The sequence below is a fragment of the Triticum urartu genome, chromosome 2 (assembly GCF_003073215.2).
Source record: "Triticum urartu cultivar G1812 chromosome 2, Tu2.1, whole genome shotgun sequence".
Taxonomy (NCBI): domain Eukaryota; kingdom Viridiplantae; phylum Streptophyta; class Magnoliopsida; order Poales; family Poaceae; genus Triticum; species Triticum urartu.
The window spans coordinates 9188904-9216117 of record NC_053023.1 but is presented as its reverse complement, the minus strand read 5'-3'; the positions used below and the strand labels follow the sequence as shown (position 1 = coordinate 9216117).

The following is a 27214-nucleotide window of genomic DNA, read 5'->3' as shown; positions in this document are numbered from 1 at the left end:
GGGGCCGGCCCTCTCTATGGCGCGCCCTAGGGGAGTCCTACTCCCACCGGGAGTAGGATTCCCCCTTTCCCAGTCCAACTATGAGTCCTTCCATATAGTAGGAGTAGGAGACAAGGAAGGGGAAGAGGGAAGAGAAGGAAGGAGGGGGCGCCGCCCCTCCCCTTAGTCCAATTCGGACTAGTCAATGTGGGGGCGCGCGGCCTGCCTCTCCCTCTCCCCTAAAGCCCAATAAGGCCCATATACTTCTTCCCCCGTATTCCCGTAACTCCCCGGTACTCCGAAAAATACCCGAACCACTCGGAACCTTTCCGATGTCCAAATATAGTCGTCCAATATATCGATGTTTACGTCTCGACCATTTCGAGACTCCTCGTCATGTCTCCGATCTCATTCGGGACTCCAAACTCCTTCAGTACATCAAAACTCATAAACTCATAATATAACTGCCATCGAAACCTTAAGCGTCCGGACCCTACGGGTTCGAGAACAATGTAGACATGACTGAGACACGTCTCCGGTCAATAACCAATAGCGGAACCTGGATGCTCATATTGGCTCCTACATATTCTACGAAGATCTTTATCGGTCAGACCGCATAACAATATACGTTGTTCCCTTTGTCATTGGTATGTTACTTGCCCGAGATTCGATCGTCGGTATCTCAATACCTAGTTCAATCTCATTACTGGAAATTCTCTTTACTCATTCCGTAATACATCATCTCGCAACTAACTCATTAGTTGCAATGCTTATGTGATGTGCATTACCGAGACGGCCCAGAGATACCTCTCCGACAATCGGAGTGACAAATCCTAATCTCGAAATACGCCAACCCTACATGTACCTTTGGAGACACCTGTAGAGATCCTTTATAATCACCCAGTTACATTGTGACGTTTGGTAGCACACAAAGTGTTCCTCCGGTAAACGGGAGTTGCATAATCTCATAGTCATAGGAACATGTATAAGTCATGAAGAAAGCAATAGCAACATACTAAACGATCGAGTCCTAAGCTAACGGAATGGGTCAAGTCAATCACATCATTCTCCTAATGATGTGATCCCGTTAATCAAATAACAACTCTTTGTCTATGGTTAGGAAACATAACCATCTTTGATTAACGAGCTAGTCAAGTAGAGGCATACTAGTGACACTCTGTTTGTCTATGTATTCACACATGTATTATGTTTCCGGTTAATACAATTCTAGCATTAATAATAAACATTTATCATGAAATAAGGAAATAAATAATAACTTTATTATTGCCTCTAGGGCATATTTCCTTCAGTCTCCCACTTGCACTAGAGTCAATAATCTAGTTCACATTGCCATGTGATTTAACACCAATAGTTCACAACATTATGTGACCAACACTCAAAGGGTTTACTAGAGTCAATAATCTAGTTCACATTGCTATGTGATTAACACCCAAAGAGTACTAATGTGTGATCATGTTTTGCCTGTGAGAGAAGTTTAGTCAACGGGTCTGCCATATTCAGATTCGTATGTATTTTGCAAATTTCTATGTCAACAATGCTCTACACGGAGCTACTCTAGCTAATTGCTCCCACTTTCAATATGCATCCAGATTGAGACTTAGAATCATCTGGATCAGTGTCAAAGTTTGCATCGACGTAACCCTTTACGAAAAACCTTTTTGTCACCTCCATAATCGAGAAACATATCCTTATTCCACTAAGGATAATTTTGACCGGTGTCCAGTGATCTACTCCTAGATCACTATTGTACTTCCTTGCCAACATCAGTGTAGGGTATACAATAGATCTGGTACATAGCATTGCATACTTTATAGAACCTATGGCTGAGGCATAGGGAATGACTTTCATTCTCTTTCTATCTTCTGCTGTGGTCGGGTTTTGAGTCTTACTCAATTTCACACCTTGTAACACAGGCAAGAACTCTTTCTTTGACTGTTCCATTTTGAACTACTTCAAAATCTTGTCAAGGTATGTACTCATTGAAAAAACTTATCAAGCGTCTTGATCTATCTCTATAGATCTTGATGCTCAATATGTAAGCAGCTTCACCGAGGTATTCTTTGAAAAAAAAATCCTTTCAAACACTCCTTTATGCTTTGCAGAATAGTTCTACATTATTTCCGATCAACAATATGTCATTCACATATGCTTATCAGGAATGCTGTAGTGCTCCCACTTACTTTCTTGTAAATACAGGCTTCACCGCAAGTCTGTATAAAACTATATGCTTTGATAAACTTATCAAAGCGTATATTCCAACTCCGAGATGCTTGCACGAGTCCATAGATGGATCGCTGGAGCTTGCATATTTAGTTAACACCTTTAGGATCGACAAAACCTTCTAGTTGCATCGTATACAACTCTTCTTTAATAAATACATTAAGGAATGCAGTTTTGTTTATCCATTTGCCAGATTTCATAAAATGCGGCAATTGCTAACATGATTCGGACAGACTTAAGCATAGATACGAGTGAGAAACTCTCATCGTAGTCAACACCTTGAACTTGTCGAAAACCTTTTGCGACAATTCTAGCTTTGTAGATAGTAACACTACTATCAGCATTCGTCTTCCTCTTGAGGATCCATTTATTTTCTATGGCTTGCCGATCAACGGGTAAATCCATCAAAGTCCATACTTTATTCTCATACATGGATCATATCTCAGATTTCATGGCCTCATACCATTTCGCGGAATCTGGGCTCATCATCGCTTCCTCATAGTTTGTAGGTTCGTCATGGTCAAGTAACATGACCTCCAGAACAGGATTACCGTACCACTCTGGTGCGGATCTCACTCTGGTTTACCTACGAGGTTCGTTAGTAACTTGATCTGAAGTTACATGATCATCATCATTAGCTTCCTCACTAATTGGTGTAGTAGTCACAGGAACAGATTTTTGTGATGAACTACTTTCCAATAAGGGAGCAGGTACGGTTACCTCATTAAGTTCTACTTTCCTCCCACTCACTTCTTTCGAGAGAAACTCCTTCTCTGGAAAGGATCCATTCTCAGCAACGAATATCTTGCCTTCGGATCTATAATAGAAGGTGTACCCAACATTTTATTTTGGGTATCCTATGAAGACGCACTTCTCCGATTTGGGTTTGAGCTTATCAGGATGAAACTTTTTCATATAAGCATCGCAACCCCAAACTTTAAGAAACAATAACTTTGGTTTCTTGCCAAACCATAGTTCATACGGTGTCGTCTCAACGGATTTAGATGGTGCCCTTTTTTTAACGTGAATGCAGGTGTCTCTAATGCATAACCCCAAAACTTTAGTGGTAAATCGGTAAGAAACATCATAGATTGCACTATATCCAATAAAGTACGGTTATGGCGTTCAGACACACCATTATGCTGTGGTGTTCCAGGTGGCATGAATTTGTGAAACTATTCCACATTGTTTTAATTGAAGACCAAACTCGTAACTCAAATATTCATCTCCGCGATCAGATCGTGGAAACCTTATCTTCTTGTCACGATGATTTTCCAGTTCACTCTGAAATTTTTTGAACTGTTCAAATGTTTCAGACTTATGTTTCATCAAGTAGATATACCCATATCTACTTAAATCATCTGTGAAGGTCAGAAAATAACGATACCCGCCGCGAGCTTCAACATTCATCAGACCACATACATCTGTATGTATGATTTCCAACAAATCTGTTGCTCTCTCCATAGTACCGGAGAACGGTGTTTTTAGTCATCTTGCCCATAAGACATGGTTCGCAAGCACCAAGTGATTCCAAAATCCCATCAACATGGAGTTTCTTCATGCGCTTTACACCAATATGACCTAAACGGCAGTGCCACAAATAAGTTGCACTATCATTACTAACTTTGCATCTTTTGGTTTCAATATTATGAATATGTGTATCACTACGATCGAGATCCAATGAACCATTTTCATTGGGTGTGTAACCATATAAGGTTTTATTCATGTAAACAGACCAACAATTTATTCTCTTACTTAAATGAATAACCGTATTACAATAAACATGATCAAATCATATTCATGCTCAACGCAAACACCAAATAACACTTATTTAGGTTCAACACTAATACCGAAAGTATAGGGAGTGTGTGATGATGATCATATCAATCTTGGAACCACTTCCAACACACATCGTCACTTCACCCTTAACTAGTTTCTGTTTATTCTGCAACTCCCGTTTCGAGTTACTAATCTTAGCAACTGAACTAGTATCAAATACTGAGGGGTTGCTATAAACACTAGTAAAGTACACATCAATAACATGTGTATCAAATATACTTATGTTCACTTTGCCATCCTTCTTATCCGCCAATCACATGGGGTAGTTCCGCTTCCAGTGACCAGTCCCTTTGCAGTAGAAGCACTTAGTCTCAGGCTTAGGACTAGACTTGGGCTTCTTCACTTGAGCAGCAACTTGCTTGCTGTTCTTCTTGAAGTTCCCCTTTTTTTTCCTTTGCCCTTTTCTTGAAACTAGTGGTCTTGTCTATCATCAACACTTGATGTTTTTCTTGATTTCTACCTTCGTCAATTTCAGCATTACCAAGAGCTTGGGAATCGTTTCCATTATCCCTTGCATATCATAGTTCATCACGAAGTTCTACTAACTTGTTGATGGTGACTAGAGAATTCTGTCAATCACTATTTTATCTGGAAGATTAATTCCCACTTGAATTCAAGCGATTGTAGTACCCAGACAATCTGAGCACATGCTCACTAGTTGAGCGATTCTCCTTCATCTTTTAGCTATAGAACTTGTTGGAGACTTCATATCTCTCAACTCGGGTATTTGCTTGAAATATTAACTTCAACTCCTGGAACATCTCATATGGTCCATGACGTTCAAAACGTTTTTGAAGTCGCGATTCTAAGCCGTTAAGCATGGTGCACTAAACTATCAAGTAGTCATCATATTGAGCTTAGCCAAACGTTCATAACGTCTGCATCTGCTCCTGCAATAGGTCCGTCACCTAGCGGTGCATCAAGGACATAATTCTTCTATGCAGCAATGAGTATAAACCTCAGATCACGGATCCAATCCGCATCATTGCTACTAACATCTTTCAACACAATTTTCTCTAGGAACGTATCAAAATAAACATATGAAAGCAACAACGCGAGCTATTGATCTACAACATAGATATGCTAATACTGCCAGGACTAAGTTCATGATAAATTAAAGTTCAATTAATCATATTACTTAAGAACTCCCACTTAGATAGACATCCCTCTAATCCTCTAAGTTATCACGTGATCCAAATCAACTAAACCATGTCCGATCATCACGTGAGATGGAGTAGTTTTCAATGGTGAACATCTCGACCTTTCGGTCTCCAGTGTCCCGAGGCCATATCTATATATGCTAGGCTCGTCAAGTTTAACCTGAGTATTCTGCGTGTGCAACTGTTTTGAACCCATTGTATTTGAACGTAGAGCCTATCACACCCGATCATCACGTGGTGTCTCAGCACGAAGAACTTTCGCAACGGTGCATACTCAGGGAGAACACTTATACCTTGAAATTTAGTGAGAGATCATCTTATAAAGCTATGTGTCGAACTAACCAAAATAAGATGTATAACATCATATGCAATAAAAATATGTGACATGATATGGCCATGATCATCTTGCGCCTTTGATCTCCATCTCCAAAGTACTGTCATGATCTCTATAGTCACCGGCATGACACCATGATCTCCATCATCTTGATCTATATAAATGTGTCGTTACATGGTCGTCTCGCCAACTATTGCTCTTGCAACTATTGCTATCGCATAGTGATAATTGTAAAGCAATTATTTGGCGCTTGCATCTTATGCAATAAAGAGACAACCATAAGGCTTCTGCCAGTTGACGATAACTTCAACAAAACATGATCATCTTATGCAACAACTTATATCTCATCACATCTTGACCATATCACATCACAACATGCCCTGCAAAAACAAACGCCCTCTACTTTGTTGTTGCAAGTTTTACGTGGCTGCTACGGGCTGAGCAAGAACCAATCTTTCCTACGCATCAAAACCACAACGATAGTTTGTCAAGTTGGTGCTGTTTTAACCTTCGCAAGGACCGGGCGTAGCCACACTCGGTTCAACTAAAGTTGGAGAAACTAACACCCACCAGCCACCTGTGTGCAAAGCACGTCGGTAGAACCAGTCTCGCGTAAGCGTACGCGTAATGTCGGTCCGGGCCGCTTCATCCAACAATACCGCCGAACCAAAGTGTGACATGCTGGTAAGCAGTATGACTTATATCGCCCACAACTCACTTGTGTTCTACTCGTGCATATTACATCAACGCATAAAACCTAGGCTCGGATGCCACTCTTGGGGAACGTAGTAATTTCAAAAAAATTCCTACGCACACGCAAGATCATGGTGATGCATAGCAACGAGAGGGGAGAGTGTAGTCTATGTACCCTTGTAGACCGACCGCGGAAGCGTTATGACAACGCGGTTGATGTAGTCGTAGGTCTTCACGGCCCGACCGATCAAGCACCGAAACTACGGCACCTCCGAGTTTTAGCACACGTTCAGCTCGATGATGATCCCCGGACTCTGATCCAGCAAAGTGTCGGGGAAGAGTTCCGTCAGCACGACGGCGTGGTGACAATCTTGATGTTCTACCGTCGCAGGGCTTCGCCTAAGCACCGCTACAATATTATCGAGGAGTATGGTGGAAGGGGGCACCGCACACGGCTAAGAAAACGATCACGTGGATCAACTTGTGTGTCTATGGGGTGCCCCCTGGTCACGTATATAAAGGAGTGGAGGAGGGGAGGGGCCGGCCCTCTCTATGGCGCGCCCTAGGGGGGTCCTACTCCCACCGGGAGTAGGATTCCCCCTTTCCCAGTCCAACTATGAGTCCTTCCATGTAGTAGGACTAGGAGACAAGGAAGGGGAAGAGGGAAGAGAAGGAAGGAGGGGGCGCCGCCCCTCCCCTTAGTCCAATTCGGACTAGTCAATGGGGGGCGCGCGGCCTGCCTCTCCCTCTCCCCTAAAGCCCAATAAGGCCCATATACTTCTTCCCCCGTATTCCCGTAACTCCCCGATACTCCAAAAAATACCCGAACCACTCGGAACCTTTCCGATGTCCGAATATAGTCATCCAATATATCGATCTTTACGTGTCGACCATTTCGAGACTCCTCGTCATGTCCCCGATCTCATCCGGGACTCCGAACTCCTTCGGTACATCAAAACTCATAAACTCATAATATAACTGTCATCGAAACCTTAAGCGTGCGGACCCTACGGGTTCGAGAATAATGTAGACCTGACCGAGACATGTCTCCGGTCAATAACCAATAGCGGAACCTGGATGCTTATATTGGCTCCTACGTATTCTACGAAGATCTTTATCGGTCAGACCGCATAACAACATACCTTGTTCCCTTTGTCATCGGTATGTTACTTGCCCGAGATTCGGTCGTCGGTATCTCAATACCTAGTTCAATCTCGTTACCGGCAAGTCTCTTTACTCGTTCCGTAATACATCATCTCGCAACTAACTCATTAGTTGCAATACTTGCAAGGCTTATGTGATGTGCATTACCGAGAGGGCCCAGAGATACCTTTCCGAAAATCGGAGTGACAAATCCTAATCTCGAAATATGCCAACCCAACATGTACCTTTGGAGACACCTGTAGAGCTCCTTTATAATCACCCAGTTACGTTGTGACGCCTGGTAGCACACAAAGTGTTCCTCCGGTAAACGGGAGTTGCATAATCTCATAGTCATAGCAACATCTATAAGTCATGAAGAAAGCAATAGCAACATACTAAACGATCGAGTGCTAAGCTAACGGAATGGGTCAAGTCAATCACATCATTCTCCTAATGATGTGATCATGTTAATCAAATAACAACTCTTTGTCTATGGTTAGGAAACATAACCATCTTTGATTAACGAGCTAGTCAAGTAGAGGCATACTAGTGACACTCTGTTTGTCTATGTATTCACACATGTATTATGTTTCCGGTTACTACAATTCTAGCATGAATAATAAACATTTATCATGAAATAAGAAAATAAATAATAACTTTATTATTGCCTCTAGGGCATATTTTCTTCACCTTCTGCTCCGCTTCCTCCTCGCCGGAGCCGGCCTCCACCTTCTCCACCTTCTCCACCTCGTGCGCCTCGCCAGAGCCCGCCCCCACCTTCTGCGCCTCGCCAGAGCCCGCCTCCACCTTCTGCGCCTCGCCGGAGTTCGCCAGAGCGGGCGCATCTGGCTGGACCGCGCCGCTGCGGCCTGCCCCCGCCTTCTCCAGATCTCCAGCGGAGGGAGCACCGCGCTGGATGCCGGCACGCCCCCTCACAAAGGTGCCCACAGCGACCTGCCGCGCCTGCTCCACCAGATCTGCGCCCCAATCGGGGCGCTCGCCTCCTGCATCCGCCATGGCGATGGAGAGGATGCGGTGAGGGAGACGAGGAGGTTGGAGAGGAGAGGGAGTGGGGAGTGGAGAGTGGAGAGAGGGAGACGATGCAGCAGGGGGAAATGGTGGGCGATGCGGCCGGAGGTGGTTGCCGTCCACATTTATATGATGCGACAGTTTTGGCAACTACCCGTGACACGTGCTGCCCCACGCACGGGCGGCTTCACGCGTGCACGAAAGGCCGCCGTATACAAACAAATACGTATACAGACGGGCATACGTATACGGCCGGGCATACGATCTATCCGGGCCCGTACGGGCCTCCCAGGGCTCCTCGACGGCTATACGCGGGGGCAACAAAGACGATCGTGCCCCTCGTTATGAACCGTTTTTGGTTCATCCTGGCTGTCGATGTGTTTTTCCACCCTGCGTTCAGCCCAGGGGGGGAGCACCGGAGCAGAAACCGATGGAAAGAAAATAGAGAAAAGATTGCCTTCGCTTGATGAAAGGATGATTTCTTCATGGCTACTAGTTCATTTCTATTTATTCTGAGGTATTTCCATTTTATTTTTTGTTACCACACATTTGTATGTGTATTTGTGTGTGTGTGTGCCTGTGAGCTTTTCGTTTCTACTGTTTGAACCACAAACCTTGGGTTAGTGTAACATCATACATTCACCAGATATTAAGATTTGTCTGGGACTACTCATGGTGAAATGGTTGAAAAAACAAATGTCAAGCATATACGTGGAATTCTGCTGTTGGCGTGCCATAGGTGTGACGGAATTTGGAGGTAGTTGATTTCGTGTAAACATCTTGCTTGAAGAAGGCATGGAATTCTAAACTACCCAAGTCATTCAATTTTCGGCCAATTTTGTCATTAATTGTTCAGTTTTCTTCTTGATGAAAAACTAGAGCTCATGCTGTTCGCTAAAAAAAAACTAGCGAAGTCATGTGGTTTGCTTACCAACTCACGTTTTTTTTTTGCTTATTACCAACTCACGTTGACCTTACTTGTGGCATGACTATGGACAAAACCCCCAAATAATATCGGTCCAAGATTATCCCAAGACTATAACTAATTAGGTATGCGTGTGTTGCGCTACAGTACCATTTTGGTTGAGGGTTATGTGTGCAAGCTTAATCCCGTATTTCTAGTGAAAAAGGAAGAACACCAACGTATGAGAGTGAACAAGGGACAGCGACACACGGTAGAGTCAAGACTATTCGGAGGGTTACATGTCTATTGGTAGGACGAAAATGCGCAGGTTGGATTATTCAGCTCCCGTATGTGGTTGTCACTTCTGTTTTCTTGCACCACTTGTTTTCAAAAGGGCCGTCTCCAGGAATTCGGGGCCCGGTGCGGAATGCGAAATGGGGCCCAAAATTTAGCAAAAAATCCATTGAGTCTTTCTTAGAATGAAATAGTGTAGCAGAGCAGCACACAACAAAACATTAGTACTACAATTAGAAATTAGCATACGGCTAGTGTGATAATCCTATTAATTTTGATTAAAACTAAGTGCATGCCTAATCGAGTTAATGGACATGACAAGAAGATATCAAAAGAACAAGAAAGAGAACGATTGTAACAAAAAAGTAATAACCCTAACTAATTTTTCGTTCAATTATTTTGATCCCGGACTTATGGCTACGACTTACCTTGGAAAATATACCTGTGGTCAGAGGCTGCTGCAGTAAAGAAACATGCGCTGTTGGCGATAGCAATTAGGCCCATTAGCGTAACTAGCCTGCCTTGTTTTTCTACTTGCTCTCTTACAAACAGGCCGAAAGGGGAGTAGATAAATCAATACTGGGCCAACAGAGGGTCTGTTGGCTGGGTATTAGGGCACCGTAACGAAGGTTCCGCTTCTCGTGCAAGGTTTGCTCCAATTAAACCGGATCGAGCGAGCCAGCCGAAAAAGGCAGCAAACCAGCGCATGAACCGCGGCCGTTACATGGTTTTTCCTTCGATCGGGGCCCCTACGATTTCGGGGGCCTGTGCGATCGCACCGCTCGCACACCCTTGTCGATGGGCCTGGTTTTCAATGCAGTCCAGCACGTAGTTGGACCGGAGACCAAGGTCGGCAGCTGACCAGTCGCCATGGACATGATGAACCAAACTCTCTTACGGAAGCTTTGTGTGTGGTGGCAGTAGGCACGATTCTCTTTGTGTGGCAGGCTCTACGTGGTAAGGACACGGGAGCCAAGCTTGTTCGAGGTCCATGGATCCTTCCCATCATCGGCAGCCGCCACCACATCGTACTGCACATTCCTACGCCTGGAACGCCGGCATGGCTGCCTGTGCTGCTGAGGCTCTGCGAAGTGCCCATCGTCATGTGTCCACCCCTGGGGCAAAATGGAGGTGCTGAAGAGGAACGACCTCGTCTTCATATTAGCTATTCCCTCCGTCTCAAAATAAATGTTTCAAACTTAGTATAATTTTATACTAAAGTTAGTTTTAAATTAAGACACTTATTTTGAAACGAAGTGAGTAATTCCTTAATCACCACTGTTTTGCCATGAACCATCATTAGAGGGATGCGGCAAACGTTCAAACTATTGTAGCCGGTGACTATAAGTAATGGAAGGAGTGCATCGATCAGCTTACTCTGGCTTACACGTAGGCCACATTCTTTCTTGGCCGTGATTTCACCCGATGCGCCCAAGAAATTTGGAGGCCATTGGGCTCCCCTTGAGATCAAATTTTTTACATGGTTGGCGGTGCGTCGAAGACTTTGGGCGGCCGACAGGTTGCCATGCCGGAACCTTGCAACCATTCAACAATGCCAACTCTGCTGCCTGGTCGACGAGAATATCACACACATGTTCCTTGGCTGCCCCTTTGCGCGTGAGGTGTGGTACCATATATTGCTGCCGCTGAGACTTCATAGGTTCACACCTCAATCTATCTGTTGCAGCGCCGGCTGGGCATCGGAAGATGATGAATACCATCATCGCCGCCACACTGTGATTCATCTGGCTGGAGCATAACAGCCGTGTCTTCGACCAGAAGGCTTCCTTAACCACTGCTGCCGTGTCCTTAATCCGTGCAGAACTACGCCTGTGGAGTGCTGCTAGGGTAGATGGTGGGCACCTGTTTCAAATTTGCTAAGCGGCAACTCTGGATTGTCTGTGGAAGGTGGCCTCTGACCCTTCTAATGATCTATGTACAAAATCTCTTCTTCTTAATGAAAAAGACATGCAATGATCTTGCATCTTCTTGAAAAAAGCACATCCAGGCTTTGATAACAGAGCAGTGGTGGCACTCTCTCCCAGCTTGGCATTGATTCGCATTGCCCCATGTGCTTGTTCGTGTAATCTTGTTACACAAATCCTTCTATCTGAGAGTAATTTATGTGCTATTCATTAGATCATGGGAGATTTCTAACACTAGGTATTTTAGAGCTAGATCACCACCCTTCCACCTCGAGAATTCCACTAAATTTTCTCCATCCCTTCCACCATCACTAAGAACCAATATTTTTTTATTCAAGTCATATTTCATGAGGGGCCGGAAAATTAGGCTTCCAAAAAATCCTGGGAATTCTAGATTTTTTGGCCTAAAATTTCAAATGATTTTTTAATCAACAAAAATTTGGTGTGAAAGTATAATATATTTAACCCATTTTCGGTTCTAGTGGGCAGCATACCTTCAGGAGGTCTCGATCTCCACTCGATGAACCACACCGCGACCAGTAATTTTTTAAGCAAAGCTTGAAAAGAATGGCGGGCCACACTCCGTACCGCTAATTAAGCCAAGTGCAGCCTATTTGACATTATTCAGTCATTTAATTTTTTAAAAACTTCAAAAAGCATTGAGTACTATCAATTTTTCGGGGGTCACTAAACTTTGCGGCAACAGGTCGGTTACCGGAAATTCTGACCAAAAAGAAATCCTTCCATGAACCAGCTCACCACACCATCCTCCTCCAATGAAAACATGGAAGATATCAATAGTCGTTTGGATCAGATTTTTGACAAATGTTTTGATCGGATCCTTGAAAGGATGGAGAGGCATGCAGAGCAGAGAAACACCACTTCATCATTTTAGGTACTGATACAACACCTTATGTGACTGAAACAGTAGCTCTTGGAGCCTTATCCCCATCTTTCATGCCCATTTACCGAAAAGGGCTTATAAAGCAACGGATCTCATACATCCGAACCACACAACATGGGACCCAAACACACACACACACACCCAAAGCAAGATACAAAGAGGTCGAAGATCAACTAAGCCAACTCGAAGCGAACAACAGATGTACAATAAGCATCACTACGAAGTTGACGGAGCCCTCCATCAAGAACAAGCCACCCTGAACAATGCAGCTGACCGCTAACGAACCGTCAGCTTCAAGGTTGTGCATTCAGGAAGGACACAACCACAGAGCGCCGCCACCACCCGATCCAAAGGATCGAGATTTTCATCTAGAGCAACACGGGGCATTAGGAGAGGCCGCGACAGAGCCTACAAGAATGGGACTATGCCCCGGACGCTACCACCGTTGGTCTGATCACGGTCAGACAAGGATTTCACCCCGGCATACAACTCCACCTCCGATTAGGGTGCGCCCTATCAAAGAGACTTGCCTCCCACCGCCATGGATCGTTGAGCCTGAGCCACCCCGCTGTCCAGGCCACCAAGGTCGCCAGTCCGCACCCGAGATGCGAGCTCCACCAACGAACACCACAACTCCGACCCGATGCCCCCATCGGCCACCCAAAGGAGCGTATCTCCACCACAAGTAGATCCCTACCAATGTCGGTGCCGCCAGCAACGGCATGCTTCGAAAGATTGATGCAGAGGCAACTATGCAAGGGGAAAGAGAAAGGGGTGCAGCGGAGCAGTGCGAGACCTCAACCGACACACCCCACGCCAGCGACGGGTGGGCAGACCACCCATCCCTCCTTCCAGCCTCCTCAAGTTTCCCCCTACAACGCCCCACCACGGCCTCCAGTTCAGATCCGCAAGGAGCGGACACCCACCCAACGTCGAGGGCGCCCGAACAGTCAAGATCCGTCCCGGAGACGACCCCAGGAGGTGCCACGCCGGGCCTCGCTTACCGGCCACCGACAGCCGTGTGAGCCACAGCGGACATGCCCGTGCCCCGCTGGTGAGTCTCCGCACGCCATTCGTGGCCACCGGGCCGCAGATCCGACCGAGCCAGACCAAGCCGGAGCCCGTGCCATGGACGCGCACAAGCACGTGAAGCCCACCACGCCGCCGCCACGCGCCCACGACCCCGCCTCCAGCGCCCGCCACCACGCCGCCACACCTATTTGCGTACGCTAACATGCATGATTCTTTTCTACTCCCTCGGTAAAATTTTATAATACAGTTTAGTATAAGTTCGTACCAAAATTGGCAATATTTAAGTCAATAAGTACACAACATGTAGAAGCCCATGTTTTTGATAGCTAGGTGCACCCACTTGGAGATTGTTGTAACTATGTCCAACCAATTCAACTGATGGTTTAGCAACATGACTATTTATGCACAAGTGTGATTTACAATCTTTATTTCAGTTGATCTAGTCTGGCGAGTATGGTGTTTTCTTATTTTCTTTTTACAGACGATCACAAAGCAATAAAATGGATGCAAGCATGAGTCGTCACAGAGGCTAGGAGTTATTACCCTCCTTTTTTAATAAAAAGGAAAACATGAAAACTGGTTTATGTGAAACATATTATTGCATGTACACATCAGCTAGTAGCCATAATATAATATACATACATACGAAAATCAGATTATAAGTGATTTTTCAAGCTGATTTATCAACTGTTTAATCAAAGCCGCCACCTATCTAGACTAATCAGAATTTTTTAGATGTATCAACACGTATTGTTAGTGACTTGACAATATCAGGATTGATTCTGCAAACATGCATGCATGGAAGTCTTCCTGCAGATCACGTGGTCTGAAAAACGGTGATGACTTCTCAAAAAAAAAACGAAGATGAGTTCTGTCCACCCGATTGTACACTTGTAAGACATGGAATTTTCCAAGTCTCCAAGGCTATGTGTGGCCACTTGTAATAGTTGAAAAATCAAAGGTCAAGAACGTGCATGGAATAAGTGTGAAATTTCATGGTTGGCGTGCAATAGATGTGATGGAATTTGGAGGCAGTTGATTCCAACATCTTGCTAAGAAGACGTGTACTCCCTCCAGTCCAGCCCGGTAAAAAACCAGTATTGAGAAAAATAAAACCTTGATGTGGATACATAAAGGATCTTGAAGCTCTAGAGTTGTAGTATTGCTAAGTGATGTGTTAGTATGTGCTTGTAGTAGCGATGTGTGCAGGCCTGCAGGCTGTATTTATTCCCTCCGATTCAAAATATTTGAAGTTTTATGTTTGCCCTAAGCCAAACTTTTTAACATAACAAAATTCACAACACTAATCCAGTTCCATTAGATTCATCATAAAGTATATTTTCATACATTTGTTTTTATGTGTGTGTGTGTCTATATATATATATATACATACACATATATTACTATCTTTTTTTACAAACTTGGTCAAACTGGAGGAAGTTTGACTTAGGACAAACCTAAAACCTGGAAGCTAGAACCTCTTACAGCTAAGTCATCTCTTGGTTTCATCTCTTCGTTTTGACATGATCTGGACTTTCGGTGGTGTGACAGATAGCAACGTGTCTGTTTTCTTGCATGTCCTATCTTCGGTGCAGCAACTCCAACAAGCATCTATGCTACACTATAAATATACGAAAATGCTCCACTTACAGACCGCAGTTACGGAAACTCTCATACGGACAGACTTGGCAGAGTCTAATTCATCACTCCCCCCTGAATTTCAGGTGTGAGGCTCTCCTGTCTCCAATCTAATGATGCCACTTCCATCCGTAAGCTCCCATCTGGTAAAACGACTGTAAATGTAGCATTGCTCCATCATTGGCAGTCTCCACCACCTCGTCGGCACCAAACTGCCGCCCCACCGCGCATTCCTTCGCCTGGCACGCCGGCACGGCCCACTCAGGCTGCTGAGGCTCGGCGAAGTGCCCAGGATCATTGTGTCCACCCCTGAGGCGGCGATGGAGGTGTTCAAGACGAGTGACCTCACCTTCGCGACCCGCCCGAGCGGTCCCACGCTGGACATCGTCAGCTGCGGGGGCAAAGGCTTGGCCTTCGCGCCCTATGGCGACCACTGGCGGCAGATGTGCAAGCTTTGCGTCATGGAGCTGCTCAGCGCACGGCAGGTGCGCCGGATGGACCCCATCAAGCAAGCCGAGGTCACACACCTCATGGAGTCGGTGACTACCGCGTCTTCTGCCTCGGCGCCCGCCATCATCGACATTGGCAAGGAGCTGGCCAGGCTGACAAACAACATCATCGCCAGGGCGGCGTTTGGCGGCAAGTGTCGGCAGCAGGAGGCGTACCTCCGAGAGCTCGCCGTGTTGGCTTCGCTCGTGGGAGGGTTCAGCCTGGTGGAACTCTACCCGTCGTCGCGGCTGGTACGGTGGCTGACGGGTGATTCCCGCGACCTGAGGAGGAGCCACGCCCGGATACAACGAATCCTGGCAGATATCATCCAAGAGCGCAAGGAGAAGAAACAAAATAATGCCTCGGCTACTGCTACCGCTACTGGCACTCCTACTCCTACACCTAAAGAGGACGAAGACCTGCTGGACGTGCGGCAAAAAATCGCCCCCTGAGAACGCACCGGCGCTAAACCGCGCACTAGGGCGTGATGTCCCCCAGTCGCGGCGCTCACGTTTTTAAAAAAAAGTCAAATACGGCGCAAACACAACTCAAATTTAACGCAAACATCGGCGAGTTCGTTCAAATTTAAACATACTTTACAAAAAAAGGGAAAAACTACCACGGGCTACCCCCGCCGTCTCCCTCGCCGCCCGCCTCGCCGCCCGCCCACGCGGTTCTACATGCCGAGGAGGCGGTAGAACCGCGTGTAGTCACCGCCGCCGTCATCGTCGTCATCCCCGCCGACGCCTCCGCCGTCCCTGCTGCATCCCTCCCCCGGTTGGCGCGGCGGGTTGGACGGTCCGGGGGCGTCGTCGTCGTCGTCGCTGTCGAGGACCACGACGCCGTGCTCGTCCTCGCGCCCACGCTTGCGGGCGGCGATCTCCTCCAGGGCCGGCGCTGCTGGACCATCTCGTCGCAGAGGTAGTCGTCCCGCGCCCAATGCAAGGCGTCCTCGTCGGAGAAGCCACGCCGGGCTACCTGCTCGTACTCTGCGGGGAGGCCGGGCTCCGGCTTGAGCTCGACGAGGATGAAGCGGCCGGTGGGGGAGGCGTTGTCGCTGATGCGGACGCCGGAGCTGCGGGTGCGCGCGCTGACAGGCGCGCCCTGGGGCTCTGGCTTGACGGGGCGGAGGTGGAGGCAGGGGGAGCTGCCGGAACAGGAGGAGGACCCCCCGGTCTCCATGCGCCTTGGGGTCCAGGAGCTTCCCCGACGGCGTGTGAACGACGGGGGAGCGGGGTACTCGAGGCGCGGCGTGTTGCCGCCCTTGATGTACTCGAGGACGGCCTCCAACGTGCGCCCGGGCACGCCCCACCACCGACGCTGGCCGACGGCGTTGAGCCTGCCGGAGGGCTCGACGCCGTTGGTGGCCTCGAGCTGCTCGGCGTGACGGCGGCGGAAGTAGGGCTCCCACAGCGGGCTGTCGGGGACGTACCGTGGCCCCTCCCTCGCCGCACGCGGCAGGGACGAGCGGATGCGTGCGATCTCCGCACGTCGCGCCGCGCCGGTGGGTATCGGGGGCACCGGCACGCTGCCGGCGCTGATCCTCCACGCCCCGGGCACCCGCATGTCCGGCGGGACCGGGTACTCGGCCTCGAAAAGGAGGCGAGCCTCGCTCTCGTGAAGATGGCGTCGGCCGAAGCCGTTCGCCGCCGCGCCGTCGCCTGGGAAGCGCTCGGAGAGGGAGGAACGACGACGGCGAGAGAGAGGAGAGGGAGGAACGACGACGGCGAGAGAGAGGAGAGGGAGGAACGACGACGGCGAGAGAGAGGAGAGGGAGGAACGACGACGGCGAGAGAGTGCGAGTCGCCGAGTGCGCTGGGGCGCGTCTTATATAGGCCGAGACGCCGCCCATGCGCGAGCCGCCGTGAGTACGCGTGGCGGGCGAGGGAGTGCAAGGGACGCGCGTCATCCGGTCTTCACTGCGCCGCCCGTGAGGCATCAATGGCGCAGGCTGACCGGCGCAGCAGCGCGGCAGCTTTGGCATTGATTCGCCGCGGGAAACGAGGCGATGAGGACGACGAAGGGGCGAGAAGAGGGTAGAGTCGCTGACGCGGCGGGCCCGCGGCTATTTCGCGCCAAAACAGTTCGCCCCGGCGCCCCCGGGCACCCCCCAGTGCGTCGGGTTCGGCCTGGATCCGCCAGCGCTGTTTTCCGCCCAAGCCGGCGAAAATCGGGCTCCTAGGAACGCGACTAGGCTGATTTTTCGGCGCCGGCGCAAAAAAAAACGCCTGGGGAGGCGTTCCTGGGGGCGCGGCTGAAGATGCCCTTAGGGCATGTACAATGGTGCTATCTTAGAAGTGCCACGTAGGATAAATGATGAGGTGGCGGAGAGAGAACTCATAAGAAAAGACTTGTCTTCTCTTATTTAAGATAAGACAAGAGATGATCTCTTTGCACAATTTGTCTCACCATGTTTTAAGGAATTACTAGTTATTGAAGATAAAGCTAAGATATAACCCATTGTAGACATATTTTTTTGTCATCTCTAAATTGCATGCAAGACTTAAGATAAGACTGTCTTATCAACCATTGTACATGCCCTTAGGCTGCACGACGAAGACACTCTCAGTTTCCCTTTGACGTCGGAGATCATCGGGCCGTCATCTTTGTAAGTGATTCCGCTTCTACGTACCATCACTCATTTGCAACCAAATCTTTTTAGCTAGTAGTAACCTATTCTTGTTTCAAAATATATATATATATATATTGTTCGTCTTTCCCCATCAGTTCGAACTTTTTTTCCCGGACTTTTAGATGAACTGTTTGATACATGCAATTCAACATTGCCTAAAATTAACATTCAATAATTTGCAACAGGAAATATTTGGAGCTGCTACGGACACTACATCTTCCACCCTAGAATGGGCTATGGCAGAACTCATCCGCAACCCACACGTAATGGCAAGGGCCAAACTCGAACTCCAGCAGATGCTCGGACACCACCGCAGGTCCACCATCATCAGCGCAGACCTCGGCGACCTGCACTATCTTCGGATGGTCATCAAGGAGACGCTAAGGTTGCACCCCTCTGTGTCACTGATACACAGGGCGGCCATGGAGGATTGCCAAGTGATGGGCTACCACATACCCAAGGGCACCTCCGTCATGATAAACGCCTTCGCGGTTGGCACGGACCCGACACACTGGGGTGAGGATGCCGCGGAGTTCAGGCTGGAGAGGTTTGAGGAGATGAGTGTGGAGTACTTCAAGCAAGGGCCACAGATGGAGTTCATCCCGTTCGGAGCTGGTCGTAGGCAGTGCCCTGGAGCCTTATTCGCGAGCACGACGATGGAGCTTGTGCTGGCAAACCTCCTGTACCACTTTGACTGGGCGATTCCGGATGGGGCGGGCCTGGGCGAGGTGTTTGGGATCGTCGTGCAAACTAGGTCCAGCCTGCGCCTGCAGGCAGTAGCATCTTGTCATGTACAAGAGCATTAGTGCACCACAAGCTGTACTAGTTGTGCAAGCAAGTTGTAGTAACAAACTACATAATGTCCTTTCTAGGACGGCCATCACCAAACCGTTATTAAGTGAACATAAATGTCCGGATTGCATGGTTTCCTTTACCATGGACAAACCAAACAAACTAGGAAAGAACTCATAACACCTCTTGAAACTGTGTAATCTGATTACCGATACCATTCCTGTAACCAAACACCTCCTAAGTCCATCACAACGTTCTTGTTGCCAGCGATATTGCTGAACCTACTGCTTAATAAAGTTCTGTTTACTTGAAAAAAAACATTGGCGGGCCACGGTCGAGCTGCCGGACAGGAAAGTCATCGCTGCAGTTGGCAGAGCATCTCCACCCAGACCCTCGAATACACTTGTGACAGCTGACCAGCAGCTTGCCTGTGAGATTTCGGGCCAAAATGATGGAGCCCTTCTTGTAAATTTCAGTATGTCTGATGCTTTGGTAATTGCTCCGACCCTAGTTATTACAGGGAGCAAATATTAAGGGGGTGTTATGGAGCAACGTATCTATATCGCATAGCCCATGGGGCATATATAGTACTCCATCTGATTTTATTTACTCCGTATATTAGCTTTGAAATAAGTCAAATTTATTAGGTGGACCAAGTTTATCAAAAACAATCTAAACTTTCACAATAAAAAATATATATGGCATGAAAATTTACGGAAAGATGATTATAATGGTATTGACTTGGTATTGTGCATGTTAATTTTTCTATTATAAAATTGGTCAAAGTTTATAAAGTTTGACCCAGAACAAAGCTAATATGCGAAATAAATGAAACGCAGGGAGTACATAAGACTTAAAGTACAAAGAAAGGAAACATAGCTTAATCGGACTCCTAGACCTAACACTACAACTCCTTAAAAGGGGAAAGAAAACAATTTCATGTACGCAAGCAACTCCTAGTTTTTAATAGAAAGCAAATGAAGTTTCGTCCAAAGCGTATCTTGCAATTCCTTTTTTCTATTTTTACCATGGTGGGGATCAACAGCAGGTCAAGCCTCAACTCTGAGGAATGCACAAGCTGCAACAATCTTGGATCTAATACCGAACTAGCACAAAATAAGACACTTAGTCAGACTGGGTTTTGAAGAACCGACAAAAGGATCAAATGTACAGACAAACTAGTTACATGTTCACTGGAAGATTTATACCCAAGTATGTAGTTGTGATGAAAAAAGGACCAACCTGCTTCTCTACTCAACTTTATATATTGGATGCCATGTAAAATGTATAGAGGGAGTCCAAGACAAGAGAAATAATTAAACATAGATGTATTTTGTTCCGCAAATACTAGTCAATTCTTTTCATGATACTTGGATTGTTGGATTGTCTGTGTCACATGTGTGGACATTTAGACAAGAATCTGGCTGTCATCGACCGACTCGTCGCTGTCAACGGTTTAGTCACCCCTGCTGACTTTTCTACTTTGCAAAGAGTTTCTGTGAGACTTGTTTTCCACAACACTGTAAGGACTTCTTTAATTCAAAGGAATTACATAGAATATTTGGAGGGTTAGAATCCTTAGGATTTTTTTCCTACGGCTGTCCTTTGATTCAAAGGATTGAATCCTATAGGATTTTTTCTTATGAAATCAAGTGTACTATATTTCATTGGAAATCAAACATCCACTCCAACCTCTTTTTACAATTCCTTTGTTTTCCCCATGACATCAAACCCTCTATGCTAATCCTATAGGATTTAAATGGACATGCCACTCAAATCCTGTGTTTTTCCTATTCCTACGTTCTCAAAATCCTGCAAATCAAAGAGGGCCTAAGACTTGTTTGGCAGAGGCCACTTAATTTTTCTAGACACTCTTGATTCAAATAGGAAAGAAAACCAAGCTGTTGATCCTCTAGTTGCATCATGCTATTTTCCTTTTCCATTTTTACCCCATGGTGGAGATCAACATCAGACCCAAGCCTAAACTTTGAAGAATGCACAGGATGCAACAGTTTCTGGTTAAAGACTGAACTAGCGCAAAATAAGCCACACCATTTCCTTCCCAATGAGTTGAGCTCGAACTTTGCTAGAGTAGATAAATGCAAAGATATGCCGCGTGGTGTAAAATGTAAAACAGGTCCAATTAAAGATGAATCCAAAGCTAACTTAAATATACATGCTGGTACGTAAATATTAAAGATATGTTGTCATGTTTCTTGGACAGTTGGCTTGTCGTTCTCACACTTGACCATAATTAATCTGGGCCTACTTACTGTGGATATGAAAACCACTCCAACTTCAATCTGAGAATAATTAATCTAGGCCTACTTAGAGCATCTCCAGCCGCGTCCCCAATAGGCCTCCCCAGGCCACTTTTTCGGCGCCGGCGCGAAAAAAACGTCCCAGTCACGTCCTCAGGACGCCGAAAATCGCCGGTTCGGCCCTTTTTTCCGCCCGGCGGTCACAGGCCGAACCCGGTGCACTAGGGAGCAATTGGAGGCTCCGGCGCAAGGGAAAAGCGTGGCTGACCCAGACCGTCAGGGGAAAAGTCAAAGTTTTCTTCCCTGACTCGCCTTCCACCCCCCGCGCTCTCGGCCACCAGTAGCTATATCCCGGCGCCGCCCGCCACCCTACACCGCTAGATAGCCATTCCCCGCCAAAAAATAGAAGCGCTTTGCCACGGCAGCCCCTCCAACAGCAGCTGGGTGTTTCCGGCCGCGGAGGCGCGGTTTAGCGGCGGGTACACGCCCACCGAGCGCAAGGTGTTCGGTGATTTGCCTGCCTCGGCGATGGGCTCGGATGACGAGGAAGCGCTCGCCGCGCTGCTGGAGGAGGAAGCCGAGACCGGCGTCCAGAAAGAAGAGCATCTCATGGTGCTCGCCGCCCTCGCCCAGCTGCTGGCGAGCAATGAAAAGCCGCGGCGAGGTGGCTCGGCGCCTGGGCGGGTGAAAGCAAAGAACCGACATCGTCTCGAAGGCTACTGCATGCTCTACTCCGACTACTTCGCTGATGCTCCACTTCACGGCGAGAAAACATTTCGGCGCCGTTATCGGATGAGCCGAAAGCTCTTCCTCAGGATTGTGAGTTCCATCCGGGAGTTCGACAGCTACTTCAAGTGCAAGGTGGATTGCACCGGCGCTCTTGGATTCACCTCCATCCAGAAGTGCACGACAGCGATGAGTATGCTTGCATATGGAGCTCCCGGTGATTCACTCGACGACTATGGGCGCATGGCCGAGTCCACCAGCATAGAGTGTTTCTACAAGTTCTGTCGGGTAGTGGTGGCAGTGTTTGGACCACAATACTTGAGAACACCCAATGCGGAAGACACTGCTCGGATCCTAGCACAGAATGCAGCAAGAGGATTTCTTGGGATGCTTGGAAGCATCGACTGCATGCATTGGAAATGGACGAATTGCCAATTTGCTTGGCAGGGGATATACAAAGGCGCCAAAGGCGGTTGCAGTGTGGTACTTGAGGCGGTTGCCACACAGGACCTCTGGATTTGGCACTCCTTCTTTGGTATGCCAAGAACTCACAATGACATCAATGTGCTGCAGTGCTCTCCTATCTTTGCCAAGCTTGTTGAAGGTCTTTCTCCTCCGGTGAACTTCGAGATCAATGGACGGCACTACAACAAGGGGTACTATCTAGCTGATGGTATCTATCCGAGATGGTCGACATTTGTGAAGACGATCTCAAACCCTGTGCCAGGAGGCAAGAACGCCTGGTTTGCGAAGGTTCAGGAGGCTTGCAGGAAGGATGTCGAGCGGGCATTTGGTGTGCTCCAATCTTGATTTGGTGTTGTTCTGTACCCCGCTCAGACCTGGTCGAAAGATCAAATGTGGAAGATTATGACTTGTTGTATCATCTTGCACAACATGATCATCTAGAGCGAGCAAGAAGACCCGGTGTTTGACACTGAACCATACTACATGCAGGGTCCTCTAGCCGATGTTGATCACCAGCTACCGGCAACCTGGACTGCCTATCTCAGTATGCGTCAGGAGATCTGAGACCCACAGGTGCATCATCAACTGCAGCAAGATCTGATAGAGCATCTATGGAGGCTCAAGGGCGACACCGGGCGCGACGTGTGATGAAATATGAGTTTTTATTTGTTGAACTATATAATTTGTATTTAACTATTTGTTGTTGTACTATTTTGTTGAAGTATTTGATATTTTTGTGATGAAATATGTGATAAAAAAATTTATGTGCATAATTGAACGCCGAACAACGGCGAACCATGCCGAATATGGGCCTATTGTCATCCATATGGGCCCTTTATTCATCGAAATGAAGCTGAAAAGTGGACCAACTTCAACGGCCGGGGGTGACGACTGGATGCGAAACCGCCCCAGCGCCGATTGCAGCGCCGACTCGCCCTCAGAGGACGATTTTTATGCGTCCTGAAGGGCCGAATGGCTGAAGATGCTCTTACTGTCGTAAATGAGACCCCTCAGGTGCCACTGCTGAGCTGCCGGCAACCGAAGTTGCTGCTAGCTGCAGTGGCTGGCCGTGAAGCACAGCCCGGATGTTGGAATCAACCACGGCAGACCAGTCCGGCACGGACTTGGTGCAATCATCCGAGTAGGTTTGGGTTAGCTAGCTTTGTACTAGTATAAATATAGCTGTACCATATGCCTGTAAACAGATCAAAATCAAAGCAATAAAAAGCACAGGACCGACACGGCCCTGTTTGCCATCAACTCGCCGTGTACAAGCGTAGAATCGATCCAGCTGCTTAAGGCGTTAGCTTCGAGCATACGCGTACGTCTCGCCGGATTGTCTCTTGTGTGCCTGGTTAGCTACGGCTGCTGCCTACGTACGACTCGCAACCCCTCCGTCAGCAGCTTATCTGCAACATTTTGGGCCAAAATGATGAAGCGCTTTTTTCTTTTTTGTAAATTTCGGAATGACTGATACTTTGGAAATTACTCCAACCCTAATAATTTCTTTTGCAATTTCAATCGTACAGGTTACACAATACCATTTTCCTTTCTCCATTTTGAAGATCAGCATCAGGTCAAGCCTGAACTCTGCAGAGAATGCACAAGGTTTAACAGTTTCCAGTTAAATACTGAACTAGGACAATATAAGCGACATGACTGGTTGGGTTCTAAAGAAACCAACTTACAAAGCAACATGTGCCCTGAATCATGGAGTTGTGATTCTCATCATTACCGAACATGGTAAAAGGGTGCATATCGTTTGCTTCCCGATGAGTTGAGCTCAAACATTGCTAGAGTAGAGTGTGCATATACTGGATATGCCTTGTGGTGTAAAATGTAAAACGAGTCCAGTTAAAGATAAATGCAAAGATAACTTAAATATACAAGCTGGTGCGTAAATATTAAATATATGTTGTCACGTTTCTTGGACAGTTGGCTTGTCGTTTTCACAATTGAAGATATAAAAGACGATAATTAATCTGGTCCTACATACTGTGGATATTGAAAATACTAGTCAACTATTTCTTCCTGCTTGGACAGTATAGGCTTGTCCTTGTCACATGTTAGCCGCCCTTGTACCAGTCAAAGTCATCCATGGAGACTTTTCTATTTTGCCAAGAATCTCCGTAAGACTTGTAAGAGGCCATCATAGTTAAATTTGTCCAGAGACAGGCCAGCAGCTTACCTCATGAATCCTAGCTATAGAGACTGCCATATCTGCAGTTGCTAGTGAACTCGTGAGCCAGTTCGTCTCCTTACTGATGAACAAGTACTACTCCTTGAGCCATGCCCAATCAGAGGAGAAGGTGATGCAAAGGTTGCATCACCTCCTGATGAGAGCTGGCACCATCCTTGAGGAGGCAGACACACGATACATAACCAACTCCGGGATGATGATGCATCTCAAGACACTCTCAGAGGCCATGTACCGAGGACACGTGTGCTGGACTGCTTGAGGTACCATGCCCTCCAACACAGTGCAGGCTTCGACAAGGTTAGCATCAATGACTCATCTAGCAGCAGCTTGCATTTAGCCATTCCTTTCAAGCGTTCTCGAACAACATCTGGGAAGGATGACAAGGAAATGCGCCTCGAGTCACATGGTGCTTTGAAAAGCTTAGAAATTGCTATTGCTAATATGGCAGAGTTTATTGTTCTTCTGGGTGGATGCCAGCGCATATCCCGTAGGCCCTATGATGTTTATCTTTACACCGACAATTTCATGTTTGGCCGACACACTGAAAAGCAAAAGCTCTTGAGCTTCTTGTTGGAGCACAACAACCCTCCTGGTGATCATGCACTTTCAGTTCTTCCGATCATAGGTGGTGCTGGAGTTGGAAAGAAAACCTTGGTTGCTCATGTGTGTGGCGACCAAAGGGTTCGGTCACGCTTCTCCTCTATTTTGCACTTGAATGGACACAACCTCTTGACCATATTTGACCATGGAAGGACCATGTTTGGGACGATGTTGGTAGTGATTGAGTTTGCTTCTGATGTAGGTGAGGATGAATGGAAAAGGTTTCACTCTTTTCTCCTAAGAATGAGCACAGGAAGCAAGATCATCATCATAAGTAAACTTAAAAGGTTAACCCGGTTTGGATCGGTACAGCCTATTTTCCTAAATGTTTTGTCTTATGACGAGTTGAGGTACCTTTTTAAGACACTGGCATTCGGGAGTGTAGACCCTACAGAACATCCACGGCTAGTACAACTAGCAGATGAATTTTGCAACATGTTGCATAATGTGCCAGCAGGTACACTTATTGCAACAAATATGCTCACGGATGTATTGAGAATGAACCTCAGTGTTCAATTTTGGCATTGCATACTAGAGAAGGGACTAAGATATTTTAAGAGAAACTACTCCACATGTGGTGGGCGCCTAAGCATGCTGACGGACCAAGCCGATTTAGTGGACATAACGGACTATGCTTTGCAACCACTTAGCATGATAGCTTGTACTCCTAATGTTTCAATCAAGAAGGAATTGCCAAGTCTAACATTTGGGGAACTTATAAGAGATCCTAGTGTTATCCCGAAACAAGACTTCATTCTAATTGCATGGGAATCAAGGATACCGCCTCATAATTCATTTCCTCATTTGGTTACAAGTCATGCTCAGGGTACACATGAAGGTGGTGCCTTAACAGGGAGGAAGCGAAGAGGAGCGCCAATCTAATTCTGTTTCAAAACTCCTACAATGTAAATCTTGTTGTATTTTAGTATTTTTTTTTCATAGATGTAGAATGGATGTGTTCACGTGGCCATGGAAAAGCTGTTTTTAGGAGTGATTGTATACCACTCAAATAAATGTACTGGAGGTCTCTAATAAGATTGCACATTATGTTCTATCATAACCAACTGTGTCCAACAGCACAATTCTGCTACTCATTTACCATTTCCTTGTTGTCATTAATTAGCTGTTTACCATCATCATCAAGATTGCACAGTATGTTCTATCATAACCAACTGTGTCCAACAGCACAATTCTGCTACTCGTTTACCATTTCCTTGTTGTCATTAATTAGCTGTTCACCATCATCATCATCATCGCATAGTTCTGGCTAGCATTTTACCACCGTTGGTAGCATACGTGGTTGCAATCGATAAAAGAAAATTGCTGTTGTTGACTCCATGTAAAAGAGGAGGAAGCTCTATGTGTTGTGTGGATCCCGGGCCAGCGCCTCGCACACAAATCGGTAAATGGTTGCAGAATTTCTGGAACCGAAACAAGTTTGGACTCAAATTACCGGGGAATTCAAAGAACGCGCAGGGAACCGCGGAGGCGCGGCGCATCCATGAAGTGCACGTCGCCGTGTGCGGGGCTCCTACGCCAGCCCTTGAGGAGCTCCCGTCGTTCCCACACTTCAACTCAGCGACCACCATGGCACTAGTAGAAAACAGGATTTTGGTCCAGGCAGGGCCAGCCCATTAGTCCCGGTTCACTCACGAACCGGGACCCATGGGGGCAACTATCCCGGTTCGTGAGGCCAGGGGGCCGACCGAGTCTCGTGGGGCATTGGTCCCAGTTCCAGACACAAACTGGGACCAATGAGATGTCTATATATACCCCCTCGCCCGCAAGCAGAGCAGTGGAGTGCTCTGTTTTTCTGGCCGGCCGTGGGAGAGCTTTATAGTGCTCTAGCTCATCTCCTATGCACACGATGTGTTCAATGAAATGCCTAAGCCACACTTAAGATTTCTCCTCTTAAAGCTCCTTGTCCAAACTCC

General features: G+C 47.0%; 2 pseudogenes; both read left to right on the top strand.

Moving 5' to 3' along the window:
• The first annotated feature begins 8404 nt into the window (after nt 1-8404).
• Nucleotides 8405-19346, top strand: LOC125534731 (annotated as a pseudogene).
• Nucleotides 19347-23452: 4106 nt separating this feature from the next.
• Nucleotides 23453-26378, top strand: LOC125534730 (annotated as a pseudogene).
• The last annotated feature ends 836 nt before the right edge of the window (nt 26379-27214 follow it).